This window comes from Schistocerca piceifrons, chromosome 3, assembly GCF_021461385.2.
Source record: "Schistocerca piceifrons isolate TAMUIC-IGC-003096 chromosome 3, iqSchPice1.1, whole genome shotgun sequence".
Classification (NCBI taxonomy): Eukaryota; Metazoa; Arthropoda; class Insecta; order Orthoptera; family Acrididae; genus Schistocerca; species Schistocerca piceifrons.
In genome coordinates this window covers 101,430,680-101,446,956 of record NC_060140.1, presented here as the reverse complement: position 1 = coordinate 101,446,956, position 16,277 = coordinate 101,430,680, and positions in this window count along the sequence as shown.

Genomic DNA, 16,277 nt, shown 5'->3' with positions numbered 1-16,277 from the left:
GGTGGACACAGATATTGGAGGAGTGGATGGACAGAGAGAGGCTAAGAAGATCATGGAGGGAGGGAGGGAGGGAGGGTGGGGAGAGAGAGAGAGAGAGAGAGAGAGAGAGAGAGAGAGAGAGAGAGAGGAAATGGGGAGATTGACAGAGCGACTGGGGCGGATGACAAGGACGAATGAACGAGTGAGAGGCGGAAATGGGTGGAGAGAGGGGGAGAAGCAAATGGACAGAGAGTGAGGTAGAAGGAAGTGGACAGAGAGCTGAGGAGGTGGAAAGTGAGGGGAAGGAAAAGGAGGAGACTCTGGAGCAAGTGAGGGTGGAGTAAGAGACAGAGATAGGGAAAAGCATATGGACAGAGAGAGGGGCGAGGAGGATGTATACAGAGAGAGAGGGAACGAGAAGGTGTACAGGGGGGGGGGGAGGGGTAGATGGACTGATAGATGATTGGAATAAGTTCAATGCTGGGCCTCGCTGGATACTCAACTAGTACACGAATATAATGGCTCCAGTTTGTCAAGTAAGTAAAATATGATGAGCAAGGAAAGGACCTATGGCTACTACAGTCGAAAAGGCCAACTAGCAGCAAACAGGTGCCTTAAATTTAGACAGCAGTTTTTGTGAATGTATGTCTACAGCACAATAAAGGTCTCTAAATATAACCAACATCGATTAACAAGATTCACGTTCTCTTTCTTTCCATGCTTCCCATTTAAGTTCCTCGTTACCTCTGTTACTAAGATAAAGATTCTCAGCAGTGTGTCTCTGAATCCGCTCCAAGTCTCTTGTCGTGCCTTGACAGAGGCTCTGGGCACTTGAACAGAACTCTAGAACTGGTCGCATCAAAGTCTTGTACAATATTTCCTACAGAGATACACTGTCCATTTCCAGAACCCTGTCAACAGATCCAAATCTCGCTTTCGCCTTCCATAATAACATGGTTACGAGCGCATCACAATTTCCAACGGTATTACTACTGTTGCATCTTAGTATTACACCTCTATAGTGATACAAAGTGCTTACAATTTTCACCAATAGTCTTGTAATCATATGTTGTCTGACTCTTTCGCTGTGTTACAGGTGTTGTCTTACACACGTAAATTACCCATTCACTCATGAGGCAAAATAATTATGACCAAGTACTTAATACAAGGGGCGTTCAGTAACTAATGCAGCACATTTTTTTCTCGGCCAATTTTGGTTGAAAAACTAAACATATATTGTGGGACATTGCGAAATATTGTCGCTTCAGACACTGTAGTTTCATGAAGTTCCGATGGACAACGGCGCTATACGCAGCCTTCGAAACGGCGTCCGTAATGGAGGGGCATTCCAAGCAGAGATCTATCACTGAGTTCTTTTGGGCGGAAAACCAGGGATATCGAAGATATAGACAGTTGCTTGCAGAATGTCTACGGAGTCCTAGCAGTGAACAAAAGCACGGTTAGTCGTTGGGACGAGGCGTCTGTCTTCATCGCAACAAATGCCTGCAAACCGATCTCCTGCGTGGCGGCCGGTCAAACACAGCTGTGATTCCTGCTGTCGTAACGGCGACCAGAACAGTCGCGGGGTTGAAGTGACGGAAAACGCTGCGGGACCCGCGGAGCAGCCCGCGAACAACACAACGTAGAGGACGGACACAACCAACGAAGGACCTTACGACAACAGAATGAACGAGACAACAGAGTCAAATAAACCTAACTAGACAACCACGTCCACTCGTAAACAAAAGAGGAAAGTAAATACACTGTCTAAGGCGAGGCTATATGTCCAGAGACGTAGGCAATGTTAGACATGTTGGCTGACTTTTTTTTTCTTTATTGTGATTTCATTTCCCTGCCCCACAGGGGGGACAACTAAAAAAGTCACAAGAAAGTTAAAAAAACACAGCTGGTGATTCTTAAAACACAAAGAAGACACTGAATGCACATGCAGAGGTTAAAAGTCGGCCACAGTATTAAAAACACTCCAGAACAACACACTTAAAACCCACTTGGAGCGCACACGATGAAGAATAAAACTGCCAGGTGGGACCTGCCGAGGGAGAGGTCAGAGAGGATCGAAAAGGAGGGGAGAGCAAGGGGCAGCAGGGAAGGTGGCGGGATGAAGAGAGTAGGTGCCTCAGTGGGAACATTAAGAGGCAGGAGACACGTGGGGCAGGAGATGAAGAGGGAAAAGGCAGGAGGGAGTGCAGAGACACTGAAAGGAGGCACAAGAGATGGAGGGGCGTAGGAGGGGAAGCCACTCAGGAGGAGGGGGAGGGAGGAGAGGGAGCCCTGATGAGGTGGCAGGAAGATGGGGTTAGAGTTGGTAGGAAGGGTAGATGTCAGGGCGAAGCTCATCATCCAGGAGGGGCAGATGGTGGAAGTTGCGTTGGGAAAGGAGGTGGAGGGCGTGGAGATGGAGAGAGGGTGGGACACAACGGTAAAGGCGCGGCAACGGGTTGCAGGTGGAGAGGAAGGGAGACACCAGGGGGTGAGGGGGATCAAGGCGGCGGACAATATAAAGTGTGCGGATGTGTTCAAGGAAAAGGAGAAGGTGGGGGAAGGGGATGAGGTCGTAGAGGATGCACATGGGGGACGGAATGCGTATGCGGAAGGCGAGGCGGAGCGCATGGCGTTCGAGGATTTGGAGGGCTTTATAGAACTGGGGAGGGGCGGAAATCCAAGCTACGCTGGCATAACAGAAAAAACGCAAATTATTTTCTGCATGACAAAGCAAGACCTCACACAAGTCTGCGCACCCGACAGCATCTTCTAACACTTCACTGGACTGTTTTTCCCCATCCACATTACAGCCCGGATCATGCACCTGCCGACTTCCATCTGTTTGGCCCAATGGTGCACAGCACAGGAAGCATTACTTGGCTGATGAGGAGGTTATTGATGAAGCATGGCGTTGACTCCAACATTGACCAGTGCAGTGGTACCATGCAGGCAGACATTCCATTCCACTGTAATGGGACATCCTCAAAAGTAGTTGTTGATAGCAGTATCATTTTTCGAATTTTGCACAGGTCAATATTATCTCAGATGATTTTCTGAAAACTTTCATATAATTTTATACACAATATGTTACATTTCGAGCTATAATTTATGAAAAGAAATTACTTATCTTCGATGTTATAATCGATAAGTACTAGTTCTCAATGTATAAGTTAAAATTATATTTTTTTAAACATTTGAAATTACGAACAATTGGCGGACTAAAAATTTATCCTACTAATTTACATTGTTTATGTCAGGATTCATTTATCAAATAATAATCGAAATTAATAATGTAACAGTAACCAGTAGAAACTGATTTGTCATGAAGAATTATAAACCCTTTGGAATAGTGTTATTTCCACAGAGTAGGAAAGTAGTAAGCATGCATGTGATGTGATCGGACGTATTTTTGAAATTCGTGCGAAGCTTTAAGCTTTGGTAATGTGAAATACCAAAAGACTATATGATACACTAAAATGTGACGTATTACACACATCAAAAAAAGTTTTGCATCACCCTGCTTCCAGAACTCCTGAAGATAGACGTTGACTATGGATATTTTCCACAGACACAGTCCCTTTGACTTCAGTGATGTCACTAAACCCGCCCAAAGATGTAAATACCATGCATGACCAGCGCCTATTAGACGGAGGCGGTCCGACAGCCGATCAGTTCCGATCATTCCACCAGGAAGGAGGTAAACGGATTGTGTTGTCTGTAGTTCAACCATGCCTAAATGGTCAAACCGCGGTTCGATCGCGTCTGCATTGTTACTTTGTCCCAGGAAGGGCTCTCAACAGGGGAGGTGTCCAGGCGTCTCGGAGTGAACCAAAGAGATGATGTTCGAACATGGAGGAGATACAGAGAGACAGGAACTGTCGATGGCATGCCTCGTTCAGGCCGCCTACGGGATACTACTGCAGTGGATGACCGCTACCTATGTATTATGGCTCGGAGGAACCCTGGCAGCAACGCCACCGTGTTGAATAATGCTTTTTGTGCAGCCACAGAACGTCGTGTTACGACTCAAACTGTGCGCAATAGGCTGCACGATGCGCAACTTCACTCCCGACGTCCATGACGAAGTCTATCTTTGCAACCCCGACTCCATGCAGCGCGGTAGAGATGGACCCAACAACATGCCGAATGGACCGCTCAGGATTGGCATCACGTTCTCTTCACTGATGAGTGACGTATATGCCTTCAACCAGACAATCGTCGGAAACGTGTTTGGAGGCAACCTGGTCAGGCTGAATGCCTTAGACACACTGTACAGCGAGTGCAGCAAGAAGGAGGTTCCCTGCTGTTTTGGGGCAGCATTATGTGGGGCCGATGTACGCCGGTGGTGGTCTAAGAAGGCGCCGTAACGGCTGTACGATACGTGAATGCCATCCTCCGACCGATAGTGCAACCATACCGGCAGCATATTGGTGAGGCATCCATTTTCCTGGACGACAATTCGCGGCCCCATCATCCACATCTTGTGAATGACTTCCGTCAGGATAACGACATCGCTTGACTAGAGTGGCCAGCATTTTCTCCAGATATGAACCCTACCGAACAAGCATGGGATAGATTGAAAAGGGCTGTTTACGGACGATGTGACGCACCAACCACTGTGAGGGATCCACGCCGAATCGACGTTTAGGAGTGAGACAATCTGCACCAACCGTGCCTTGATGAACTTGTGGATAGTATGCCACGACGAATACAGGCATGCATCAATGCAGGAGGACGGGCTACTGGGTATTGGAGGTACCGGTGTGTACAGCAATCTGGACCACCACCTCTGAAGGCCACGCTGTATGGTGGTACAACATGCAATGTGTGGTTCTCATGAGCAACAAAGAGGGCGGAAATGATGTTTACGTTGATATCTATTCCACTTTTCTGTTCACGTTCTGGAACTCTCGCAACCGAGGTGATCTAAGACTTTTTTTGATGTGTGTATATTAACACAACAAAAAAGATTCTGGAAGAATTATCTTCATATTTATTTTGATCAATCCAACTGTGAGGACCTAAAATGTGACATTTTCAGCTTCAAAAATCAGAGCCATCTCCACATGAAAAGCTAAGTAAACTAGAAAGTCTATTTCAATCTTCGCCCCTCTCAAATCTTCAGAAAAGACTTCTCTTATTATGGGCAACAGTTGCAAGCAGGAAGGAGGGGTGAGGTTATACCACTAAGGTTGCGTATCGCCGTCGGACTGAACGTAGATTATGTAGCCTAAACACTAGGGAAAAATATGGTGTACTGAATAATCTGCTTGCAGAAAAAAAGTGTTGCATTATTTATTGAACGCGCCTCCCAGTATGTTAGTCCAGCGACTCGGCGTGGGGTGGATTCGAGAAATGATTGCTAGACTTCCGAAGGTATGTGGGACCAGATGTCTACACGTATTTCTCGCAAATTATTGGCCGGTGAGTTATGGGCAAAGGGCTGGTACCCGGTAGCGCCGGAGATTCGTTCCATCAGGTTCAGATCAGGCAAGTTTAGTGGCGAGCGCACCAACGTGATCTCACTATCACGCTCCTCGAAACGGTGTAATACGATTCTGGCTTTGTGGTACAGGAATTTATTCTACTAGAACATACCTTTGCCGTTGGTGAAGACGAAAGCGTCAAAGGACGCAGACGTTCCGCAATAGCGTTTACGTAGCCCACAACTGCCATGGTGATTTCGTGTACGAGCACAGGTCCCATGGAAGCCCAGTGTCCTGCCATAGCATAATAATGGTAGTACCAGCCAGCGTCGATGGTGCTAATCGTGTTTAGAGCGTATTATTTTAGAGGTCGCGCAACCGCATCCAAAGTTGCACATTGTAAGTTGGTTGTCTAGGTTTTTATGTTGGTAACGCCACGTAGCGCTCTGTATGAAAATCACTTACTGTGCTGTGTGCAGTCTGTGGCTGCTTTGCATTTTTGGAATATTTGCTATTGTAGTGTTGGGCAGTTGGATATTAACAGCGTGAAGCGTTGCGCAGTTGGAGGTGAGCCGCCAGCAGTGGTGAATGTGGGCTGAGAGATGGCAGAATTCTGAGAGCGGACGATCGGGACGTGTGTCCATCAGAAAGAGTAAATTTATGATACTGGATATCATGAACTGATATAGATATGATGACTTTTGAACATTATTAAGGTAAATACATTGTTTTTCTCTATCAAAATCTTTCATTTGCTAACTGTGCCGATCAGTAGTTAGTGCCTTCAGTAGTTAGAATCTTAGCTGGCAGTATTGGCGCACGCTGTATAGCAGTAGTTCGAGTATCGAAGATTTTTGTGAGGTAAGTGATTCATGAAAGGTATAGGTTATTGTTAGTCAGGGCCATTCTTTTGTAGGGGTTATTGAAAGTCAGATTGCGTTGCGCTAAAAAATATTGTGTGTCAGTTTAGTGTTGATCAGAAAAAGTAAAGAGAGAAATGTCTGAGTACGTTGAGTTCTGCTCAGCTGCTTGAAAATCAAATAACACAAGAGGTTTATCAGCACAGTAATTCACTAATTTTTCTAAGGGGATGTTACAACAGTGCGAATAAAATCTTCCGCAGTGGCTGTTGAAATACTTTTATTAAAATGTCACGGCCGGTCTAACACCAGTGGGGGTGCCAAATATCTTATTTATTTTAAAGAATCATGGCGCGGCAAAGTAAAACTAAGAGCCCACTCCCATCATTCATCGTCATTATTAAACCGACTGCGTGCTAAAAGTGGTTCTCTATGATCAGAGTCCCAGTCAGTCTGAACATAGAGAACCGATTTCAGGGCGCTATTGGTTTAACCGTCACGATAAACTATGGGATTTGGCTCCTGGAATTTACCTTGTCGCACCATGACTCTTCCGGTCGTAACATTTAATAAAAGTATTTTAACAACCAGTATGGGATATTTTATTCACCATTTTTTTAACGTCTTTCTTCTTGGGGAGCAGCGTATCCAGACAAAAACACTGACCTGGTTTATCAGCTAACGTGATTTATTCGTCCAGATGATGTGCTGATATTATTCAGTGGTCCAGCGTCGACGGACATATGGTCACTGTAATTGTATGTGACACTATCGTTCACTCAACGTGGAAACAGGTAAGGGTTATCTGCTAAAGACGTCCATGTTCAACAATGGTTTTTTCAGGAACACTTGTGCTTGCACGAGCATTGTACCCTGTCGTCAGATTCTCCACAGCTCGCCTATTATCCTACGTTACAGAGAGGGCAAGCCTCCGATCTCGACGTTCTGCGAAAGGCATGGACATTTTAGTCGCTTGTTAGCAGTTGCAACGTCCTTCAGTCACTTATCTCACACGTTCAAGATAGGAGCACGTGAACAGCTGACCAAATACGCCGTCTCAGAATTTTTCGTTTGCAGTCACCGGAACTTAAAAAATGGTCCAAATGGCTCTAAGCGCTGTGGGACTTAACATCTGAGGTCATCAGTCCCCTAGAACTTAGAACTACTTAAGCCTAACTAACCTAAGGATATCACACACATCCATGCTCAAGGCAGGATTCGAACCTGCGACCGTAGTAGTCGCGCGGTTCCGCACTGAAGTACCTAGAACCGCTCGGCCACTGCGGCCGGCCCGGAACTTAGAATGCGCCCTTTGTCAAAGTCTCTTCTGTCAGTGGATTTCTCAATTTGCGGCCCTTGTCGTCGATAGAATACTTCCCTGAAACTTTCTGACAGATTAAAACTGTGTGCCAGACCGAGACTCGAACTCGGGACCTTTGCCTTTCGCGGGCAAGTGCTCTACCAACTGAACTACCCACGCACGACACACGACCCCTCCTCACAGCTTTACTTCTGCCAGTATCTCGTCTACTACCTTCCAAACTTTACAGAAGCTCCCTTGCGAACCTTGCAGAACAAGCACTCCTGAAAGAAAGGATATTGCGGAGACATGGCTTAGCAACAGCCTGGGGGATGTATCCAGAATCAGATATTCACTCTGCAGCGGAGTGTGCGATGATATGAAAAATCCTGGGAGATTAAAACTGTGTGCCGAACCGAGACTCGAGCTCGGGACCCTTGCCTTTCGCTGACTCTCTTTCAAATTCCAAAGGTGGCAGGGGTAAAATACAGGGAGCGAAAGGCTATTTACAACTTGTACAGAAACCAGATGGCGTTATAAGAGTCGAGGGACATGAAAGGGAAGCAGTGGTTGGGAAGGGAGTGAGACAGGGTTGTAGCCTCTCCCCGATGTTATTCAATCTCTATATTGAGCAAGCAGTAAAGGAAACAAAAGAAAAATTTGGAGTAGGTATTAAAATCCATGGAGAAGAAATAAAAACTTTGAGGTTCGCCGATGACATTGTAATTCTGTCAGAGACAGCAAAGGACTTGGAAGAGCAGTTGAACGGAATGGATGGTGTCTTGAAGGGAGGATATAAGATGAACATCAACAAAAGCAAAACGAGGATAATGGAATGTAGTCGAGTTAAGTCGGATGATGCTGAGGGTATTAGATTAGGAAATGAGACACTTAAAGTAGTAAAGGAGTTTTGCTATTTGGGGAGCAAAATAACTGATGATGGACGAAGTAGAGAGGATATAAAATGTAGACTGGCAATGGCAAGGAAAGCGCTTCTGAAGAAGAGAAATTTGTTAACATCGAGTATAGATTTAAGTGTCAGGAAGTTATTTCTGAAAGTATTTGTATGGAGTGTAGCCATGTATGGAAGTGAAACATGGACGGTAAACACTTTGGACAAGAAGAGAATAGAAGCTTTTGAAATGTGGTGCTACAGAAGAATGCTGAAGATTAGATGGGTAGATCACATAACTAATGATGAAGTATTGAATAGGATTGGGGAGAAGAGAAGTTTGTGGCACAACTTGACCAGAAGAAGGGATCGGTTGGTAGGACATGTTCTGAGGCATCAAGGGATCACCAATTTAGTATTGGAGGGCAGCGTGGAGTGTAAAAATCATAGGGGGAGACCAAGAGATGAATACACTAAGCAGATTCAGAAGGATGTAGGTTGCAGTAGGTACTGGGAGATGAAGAAGCTTGCACAGGATAGAGTAGCATGGAGAGCTGCATCAAACCAGTCTCAGGACTGAAGACCACAACAACAACAACAAACCAGGAAGTTCCACATCAGCGCATTCTAGAATAATTCCCTACTCGCCTCTGATCCTCTTACAGAGTTCCCTTACTGTGTCACGAGCCCTCAGCGCCACCAAGCGGCTATCATTTCGCAGTGAGTAGCGGTCATAATGTTTTGGAATAGCAGTGTGGATAGGCATGGTGTAAAAAATGGAAAGAGTATACGCAACGCTGGTAAGGGTCCTCGGTGGCAGGTGAAACACGCACACCCTCTGAATGCCTTCCCTTCCAGCTGGGTGACAACGGCAGAAGATGCAGCGGGTGACGTTCCTGTCGGCAAAGTTGCGACTGCCGGATTCTGCAGTCCGCAGACGTCCCCGCGCGCCTCGTTAGCCGGCCAGTTTGCAGACGCTGGGGGAGGCGCCTGCGCTTGTTATGCGCCGCTGCAGCCGCCGCCGTAGCCCAATTACGCTAACAGCTGCGGACCGGCCGCAGGTCACTGGCGCCTGCACTGAGAGACGAGTGTGCCAGGTGCAAACGTCTCGTGGCCGGGCCGTGGCGAACCCACCGTTACTGTCTGGCAAGGGGCGCTAGGTAGCCGCCATAGCGGGGCTCACTTTTACCCTTCGTTTCGGTTACTGTGAAAGGGTACAGTTCCGCCCGACATTGAAAATAGGTACAACATACTTCATTATTTTTGTCAGAACAACACATTTTTTTCTAATAATAACTCAATTTCAATTAATACAGTGAAGCCAGATACCAGTGTGGGAAAGAATGACAATTTATTTATTTAACTGATCACATGTGCACTCCCACAAAATAAATCCCTACATCCGGTTTGGTGAGATCCGTGAAATCAATGAATGTATGGTCGTCTGCTAACCGCAGATAGTGAATGTGAATATATGATCATCTTTGAGACGATCATTTAGCCACCTTTGGTGGAACCAAAGAGATGAAACTTACCGGAGCTTTGAGCGCCTGAAATGTGGCTGACCAATACGGTAGCACGGTCTTCCCCCACCTCGACAGAGGTGCGAGATGACCTGAAGAACGGCCATGTTTCAGCACCCTGCCGCTGGATCTTGTGCTGTTAAGACCTGTCTTAGTTGTGCTCCGTAAAGACGAAAGAGTGGAGACATGGTATGCATGTGGAATATTTAAGAATAGTTTGAAATAATAATTTCTCTATTTCAGGAACTTTTGTGGGGAGAATTAAATGTCAGGCAGGTAATATTAATGGGATCGTAGTAATCTTCGGAAGTGACCAACGGTCACAATGACACCACGTGTAGCAATAAGTTGAAATACTTCCGTGTGCTTAAGTTAAGCTGAATTACTAGCGTGTGTACTGCAAGTTGAAATATTTAAGAAATTGCGTGTGTACCATAAGTTGAATTATTTAAGAAATGGCGTGTGCAGGACTTGAAATTAGAGGCGAGTACTTCCACGTGGTGAGTACTGTGTGAGTCTCAATCTGTGTATGAGACAAAGGATAAAGAGCAGTACTCGTCCATGGTATCAGTTGAGGACTCGCGTGTGTGATGAATATGTTCTTAATATTACTTTGTGAGATATGTTTCCGCGTGACGCTTGATTCAAACTATAATACTCTGAGAGAGAAACAAGTTGAGTCAGCCGTCTATCCAGCAACGCCACTTGGCTTGCATTGCACAGGAAGACGTGCATATATCTCCAGAGTTCATAGTAGGAAAGAAGAATTACGAAGTGGGGCAGGGTCGTGTGAAACTGGGATAAATACTAATTTAAGTGGGAAAGCTGAAAGTGATAGTGTTGTGACTATTTATTGTGTTGTATTCCATGTTGTAGTGTGGTGTATGTCATGTAATTTGGGTATGTGTGGTTTGCATGGGAGAGTAGCAAGGTAGTTTCAGAGGTAATGGGTTATGCGTGTTCCTTTTGTACCGCTCGGTCTGGAGGAAAGTTTCGTGATGATGGTTGTGAGAGTCGAAGTGTGAGATATAGCAAAAGATCCACCATCCTATCCAGAAAGTGCACTGTAGCGTTATATAATTACGAGATCATAAGAGATGAAACTTACCGGAGCTTTGAGCGCCTGAAATGTGGCTGACCAATACGGTAGCATGGTCTTCCCCCACCTCGACAGAGGTGTAGCAACAGAACTAAAATGTCAGTTAGTTCGAGAAAATTAAAATTTGTGCGTAACACATTAAAAGGGAGACTGGAGTGCATTCACATGGGTTTACTATCATAAGTTTCTAAAAATGTTGTCGTTAGATTTGTCGGATTTAAATTGTTAAGTCTTGTAATATGGTTATGTAAGTATAAGTTGGTATTATACCAGTAACTCAAAATTACGTTTAAGAATGCAAAATAATTTCATATAGGCTCAAGTCAAGTGCATAAATGTGCCCAGGGTGTGGTTGGTTCAAATGGCTCTGAGCACTATGGGACTTAACACCTGAGGTCATCAGTCCCCTAGAACCTAGATCTAATTAAACCTAACTAACCTAAGGACATCACACACATCCATGCACGAGGCGGGATTCAAACCTGCGACCGTAGTGGTCGCGCAGTTCCAGACTGAAGCGCCTAAAACCGGTCGGCCACCACGGCCGGCTGCCCCGGTCATGGATCAGGTTCATGCATTCATGGGGTTGCCTTTATGCACGTCATGGAATACAATGAATAAACAGAACACACTAATAAGCTTCTGAAAACATGTCTTGTTGGCAGCACAATATGGCCTATATTGTAGTTTTAATGTTAATTAAAAGCCTGTACATCAACAATATTCGAGTTGCAATTTAAGCAAACAAAAAACAAAGTCTTTCCTGTGGCACATCTAAGGAATTGGACCCATTCCTGATTTCTTTTTGACTGGTTGTATCGCTTCAAGCAATAAAGATAAAGACAGTTTTCATCTTCTTCATCAGCTTGTTGCAGACTCTAAGACAAGGAAGAAGAGCTGGATGCAACATTCGCTGAGGCAGGAGTACTTGCTAACAGATACTTAGGAATTATTGCTTTGTGAGAGGAGACTGAAAGGAAGAAAGAGACGCAAGATGGGGGGAGGAGGAGATATACGGGCCCTGCAACAAACTTGTGACGTCACAGTAGTTGGCTTGTCCGTCACATTTCGCGAACGCTCGGGTCGGTGCAAGGCCCACGGGAAATCATTATTTAATTGAAACAGTATCCACTAAAGGTCTTAATTTTGTCGTGTGCTGTCGAGAACTTGCATAATTCAAACTCGTGATCAAGAATTATTAAACTCGTCTGAAATAGTCGCTCTCCGACGAAAACGGCTGCTGTCTCCCGAAAGACCAGCAGTGTTACGAGCTGTGATGTACTCGTCACGAACTGTCTTTCTCTTGGGCCTCGGGGAAAGCTGAAGAATGTGGCAGATGACAAGAGACCATGGTGAGTTGCGACGCGGAAACCTGCCTTTGGGCAGCAGACTGATAGTGTCGTCAGAAGTAGACGTATCCATACTTTTCCCTGTTCTTGCTTTTAGCAGTTTCTTACTCCTACAGTCCTTGCAGCGATAGAATGGCTTTCTGCTTGAGGTTCCGTAGGTTCAAATGGCGTTTTTAGCGGTTTTTACCTTTTATGCATTTCCAACTGCTGTTGTATTAATGTTTCTTTGTTTGGGGCATCAGTTGGAAAGGCAATGCAAAATAGTGCGTAAACGTGCCCTAACAGAAGTGAGTAAATATGCCTCATCACCACGTTTGATGTACACTATTGGCCATTAAAATTGCTACACCACCAAGAAATGCAGATGATAAACGGGTATTCATTGGACAAATATACTAGAACTGACATGTGATTACATTTTCACGCAATTTGGGTGCATAGATCCTGAGAAATCAGTACCCAGAACAACCACCTCTGGCCGTAATAACGGCCTTGATACGCCTAGGCATTAACAGAGCTTGGATGGCGTGTACAGGTACAGCTGCCCACGCAGCTTCAACACGATACCACAGTTCATCAAGAGTAGTGACTGACGTATTGTGACGATCCAGTTGCTCGGCCACCATTGACCAGACGTTTTTAATTGGTGAGAGATCTGGAGAATGTGCTGGCCAGGGCAGCAGTGGAACATTTTCTGTATCCAGAAAGGCCCGTACAGGACCTGCAACATGCGGTCGTGCATTATCCTGCTGAAATGTAGGGTTTCACAGGGGTCGAATGAAGGGTAGAGCCACGGGTCGTAACACATCTGAAATGTAACGTCCACTGTTCAAAGTGCCGTCAATGCGAAGAAGAGGTGACCGATACGTGTAACCAATGGCACCCCATACCATCACGCCGGGTGATACCCCAGTATGCCGATGACGAATACAAGCTTCCAATGTGCGTACACCGCGATGTCGCGAAACACGGATACGACCATCATGATGCTGTAAACAGAACCTGGATTCATCCGAAAAAATGACGTTTTGCCAATCAGGTTCGTCGTCTAATACACCATCACAGGCGCTCCTGTCTGTGATGCAGAGTCAAGAGTAACCGCAGCCATGGTCTCCGAGCTGATAGTCCATGCTGCTGCAAACGTCGTCAATCTGTTCGTGCAGATGGTTGTTGTATTGCAAACATCCCCAGGGATCGAGACGTGGCTGCACGGTCCGTTACAGCCATGCGGATAAGATGCCTTCATCTCGACTGTTAGTGATACGAGGCCGTCGGGTTCCAGCACGGCGTTCTGTATTACCCTCCTGAACCCACCGATTCCATTTTCTGCTAACAGTCATTGGATCTCGACCAACGCGAGCAGCAATGTCGCGATACGATAAACCGCAATCGCGATAGGCTACAATCCGAAGTTTATCAAAGTCGGAAAGGTGATGGTACGCATATCTCCTGCTTACACGAGGCATCATAACAACGTCTCACCAGGCAACGCCGGTCAACTGCTGTTTGTGTATGAGAAATCGGTTGGGAACTTTGCTGCTGTCAGCCCGTTGTAGGTGCCGCCGCCGGCGCCAACCTCTACATCTACATCCATACTCCGCGAGCCACCTGACGGTGTGTGGCGCAGGGTACCTTGAGTACCTCTATCGGTTCTCCTTTCTATTCCAGTCTCGAATTGTTCGTGGAAAGAAGGATTGTCGGTATGCTTCTGTGGGCTCTAATTTCTCTGATTTTATCCTCATGGTCTCTTCGCGAGATATACGTAGGAGGGAGCAATATACTGCTTGACTCTTCGGTGAAGGTATGTTCTCGAAACTTCAACAAAAGCCCGTACCGAGCTACTGACCGTCTCTCCTGCAGAGCCTTCCACTGGAGTTTATCTATCATCTCCGTAACGCTTTCGCGATTACTAAATGATCCTGTAACGAAGCGTGCTGCTCTCCGTTGGATCTTCTCTATCTCTTCTATCAACCGTATCTTGTACGGATCCCACACTGCTGAGCAGTATTCAAGCAGTGGGCGAACAAGCCTACTGTAACCTACTTCCTTTGTTTTCGGATTGCATTTCCTTAGGATTCTTTCAATGAATCTCAATCTGGCATCTGCTTTATCAACGATCAACTTTATATGATCATTCCATGTTAAATCACTCCTAATGCGTACTCCCAGATAATTTATGGAATTAACTGCTTCCAGTTGCTGACGTGCTATTTTGTAGCCAAATGATAAGGGATCTATCTTTCTATGTATTCGCAGCACATTAAACTTGTCTACATTGAGATTCAATTGCCATTCCCTGCACCATGCGTCAATTCGCTGCAGATCCTCCTGCATTTCAGTACAATTTTCCATTGTTACAACCTCTCGATATACCACAGCATCATCCGCAAAAACCCTCAGTGAACTTCCGATGTCATCCACAATGTCATTTATGTGTATTGTGAATAGCAACGGTCCTACGACACTCCCCTACGGCACACCTGAAATCACTGTTACTTCGGAAGACTTCTCTCCATTGAGAATGACATGCTGCGTTCTGTTATCTAGGAACTCTTCAATCCAATCACGCAATTGGTCTGGTAGTCCATATGCTCTTACTTTCTTCATTAAACGACTGGTGAACTGTATCGAACGCCTTGCGGAAGTCAAGAAACACAGCATCTACCTGGGAACCCGTGTCTATGGCCCTCTGAGTCACGTGGACGAATAGCGCAAGCTGGGTTTCACACGACCGTCTTTTTCGAAACCGATGCTGTGAATGCTCTGAAAAGCTAATCATTTGCATAACACGGCATCTTCTTCCTGTCGGTTAAATTTCGCGTCTGTAGTACGTCATCTTCGTGGTGTAGCAATTTTAATGGCCAGTAGTGTAATTTAGAAACTACAGTAGTAACTTTTTGGCTTTGAAATTATGCGTATGTACCTTGTAAAGTAGAGCAATCGCCAGTAAAGAAACACATACTTAGTTGTTCTCAGCTATAAAGGTTGTGCTCGCTAGGAGCTTCGATATATGAGTAACAAAATTTACTCACCTTGCACAAACAAAAAAAAGTTCTTCGCTCTAAGATGTTCACTTATCCGGTGCCGTGCTCATGAGAACCCTCAGTACACGGCAGCAATAATCTTCTATTGTGAGTAGCTCTCTAGCAAGAATGGTTCCCGAGAAATGTTCTCTCCGTAAACGACGCGCCCCACCCTCCTCTTCTATCCAGTTACTTACTCACATGTGGAGAATTGCATCCTGACGAAAATCTTGGCAACCAGGTAAAGGTTACTATTCACAGACTGAGGGCTGCATATACCTGGAAGCGGCGACAAACCTGATAAGATTCGAAATTTCTCAGGTAGGGGGTTCAAACCACAGGACATTAAATGAGACAGAAATGGAAATAGTGCCTCCCCGTCCCCTCCTAGTAAAAAAAAGAAGTCGTAGTCCCCTCATCTACCCTTTCGTACAGACAGAGTCTGTAGACCTGCTCTCACAGTGGCAGTGCTAAATCATATATCGATACACATTTCGATTTTATATGGCGTAAAATATGTCATTAAAATTCTGGTAACTGTTTGCTGTTATAATTCTTGAAACAACTCCATCACACTTGTCCTTCGACAATTTTAGAAAGAATGATTGTCAAATGCTGTACGCCTCTGGATCGCAATTTCTTTGGTTTTTTGTTTAAGGGTAAGGGTGACAGCAAGCTAATTTTTTCAAAACATTTCTCATTTATTCTTCAGTCTCAGATGCATACTTTTAATTACATTCTCCGATCTCTCTTGATCATCTCCAGATCCAAGCAACCCGACTTATCTGTCTCAGAACGGCATATTAGAGTGCTCATGAATGCA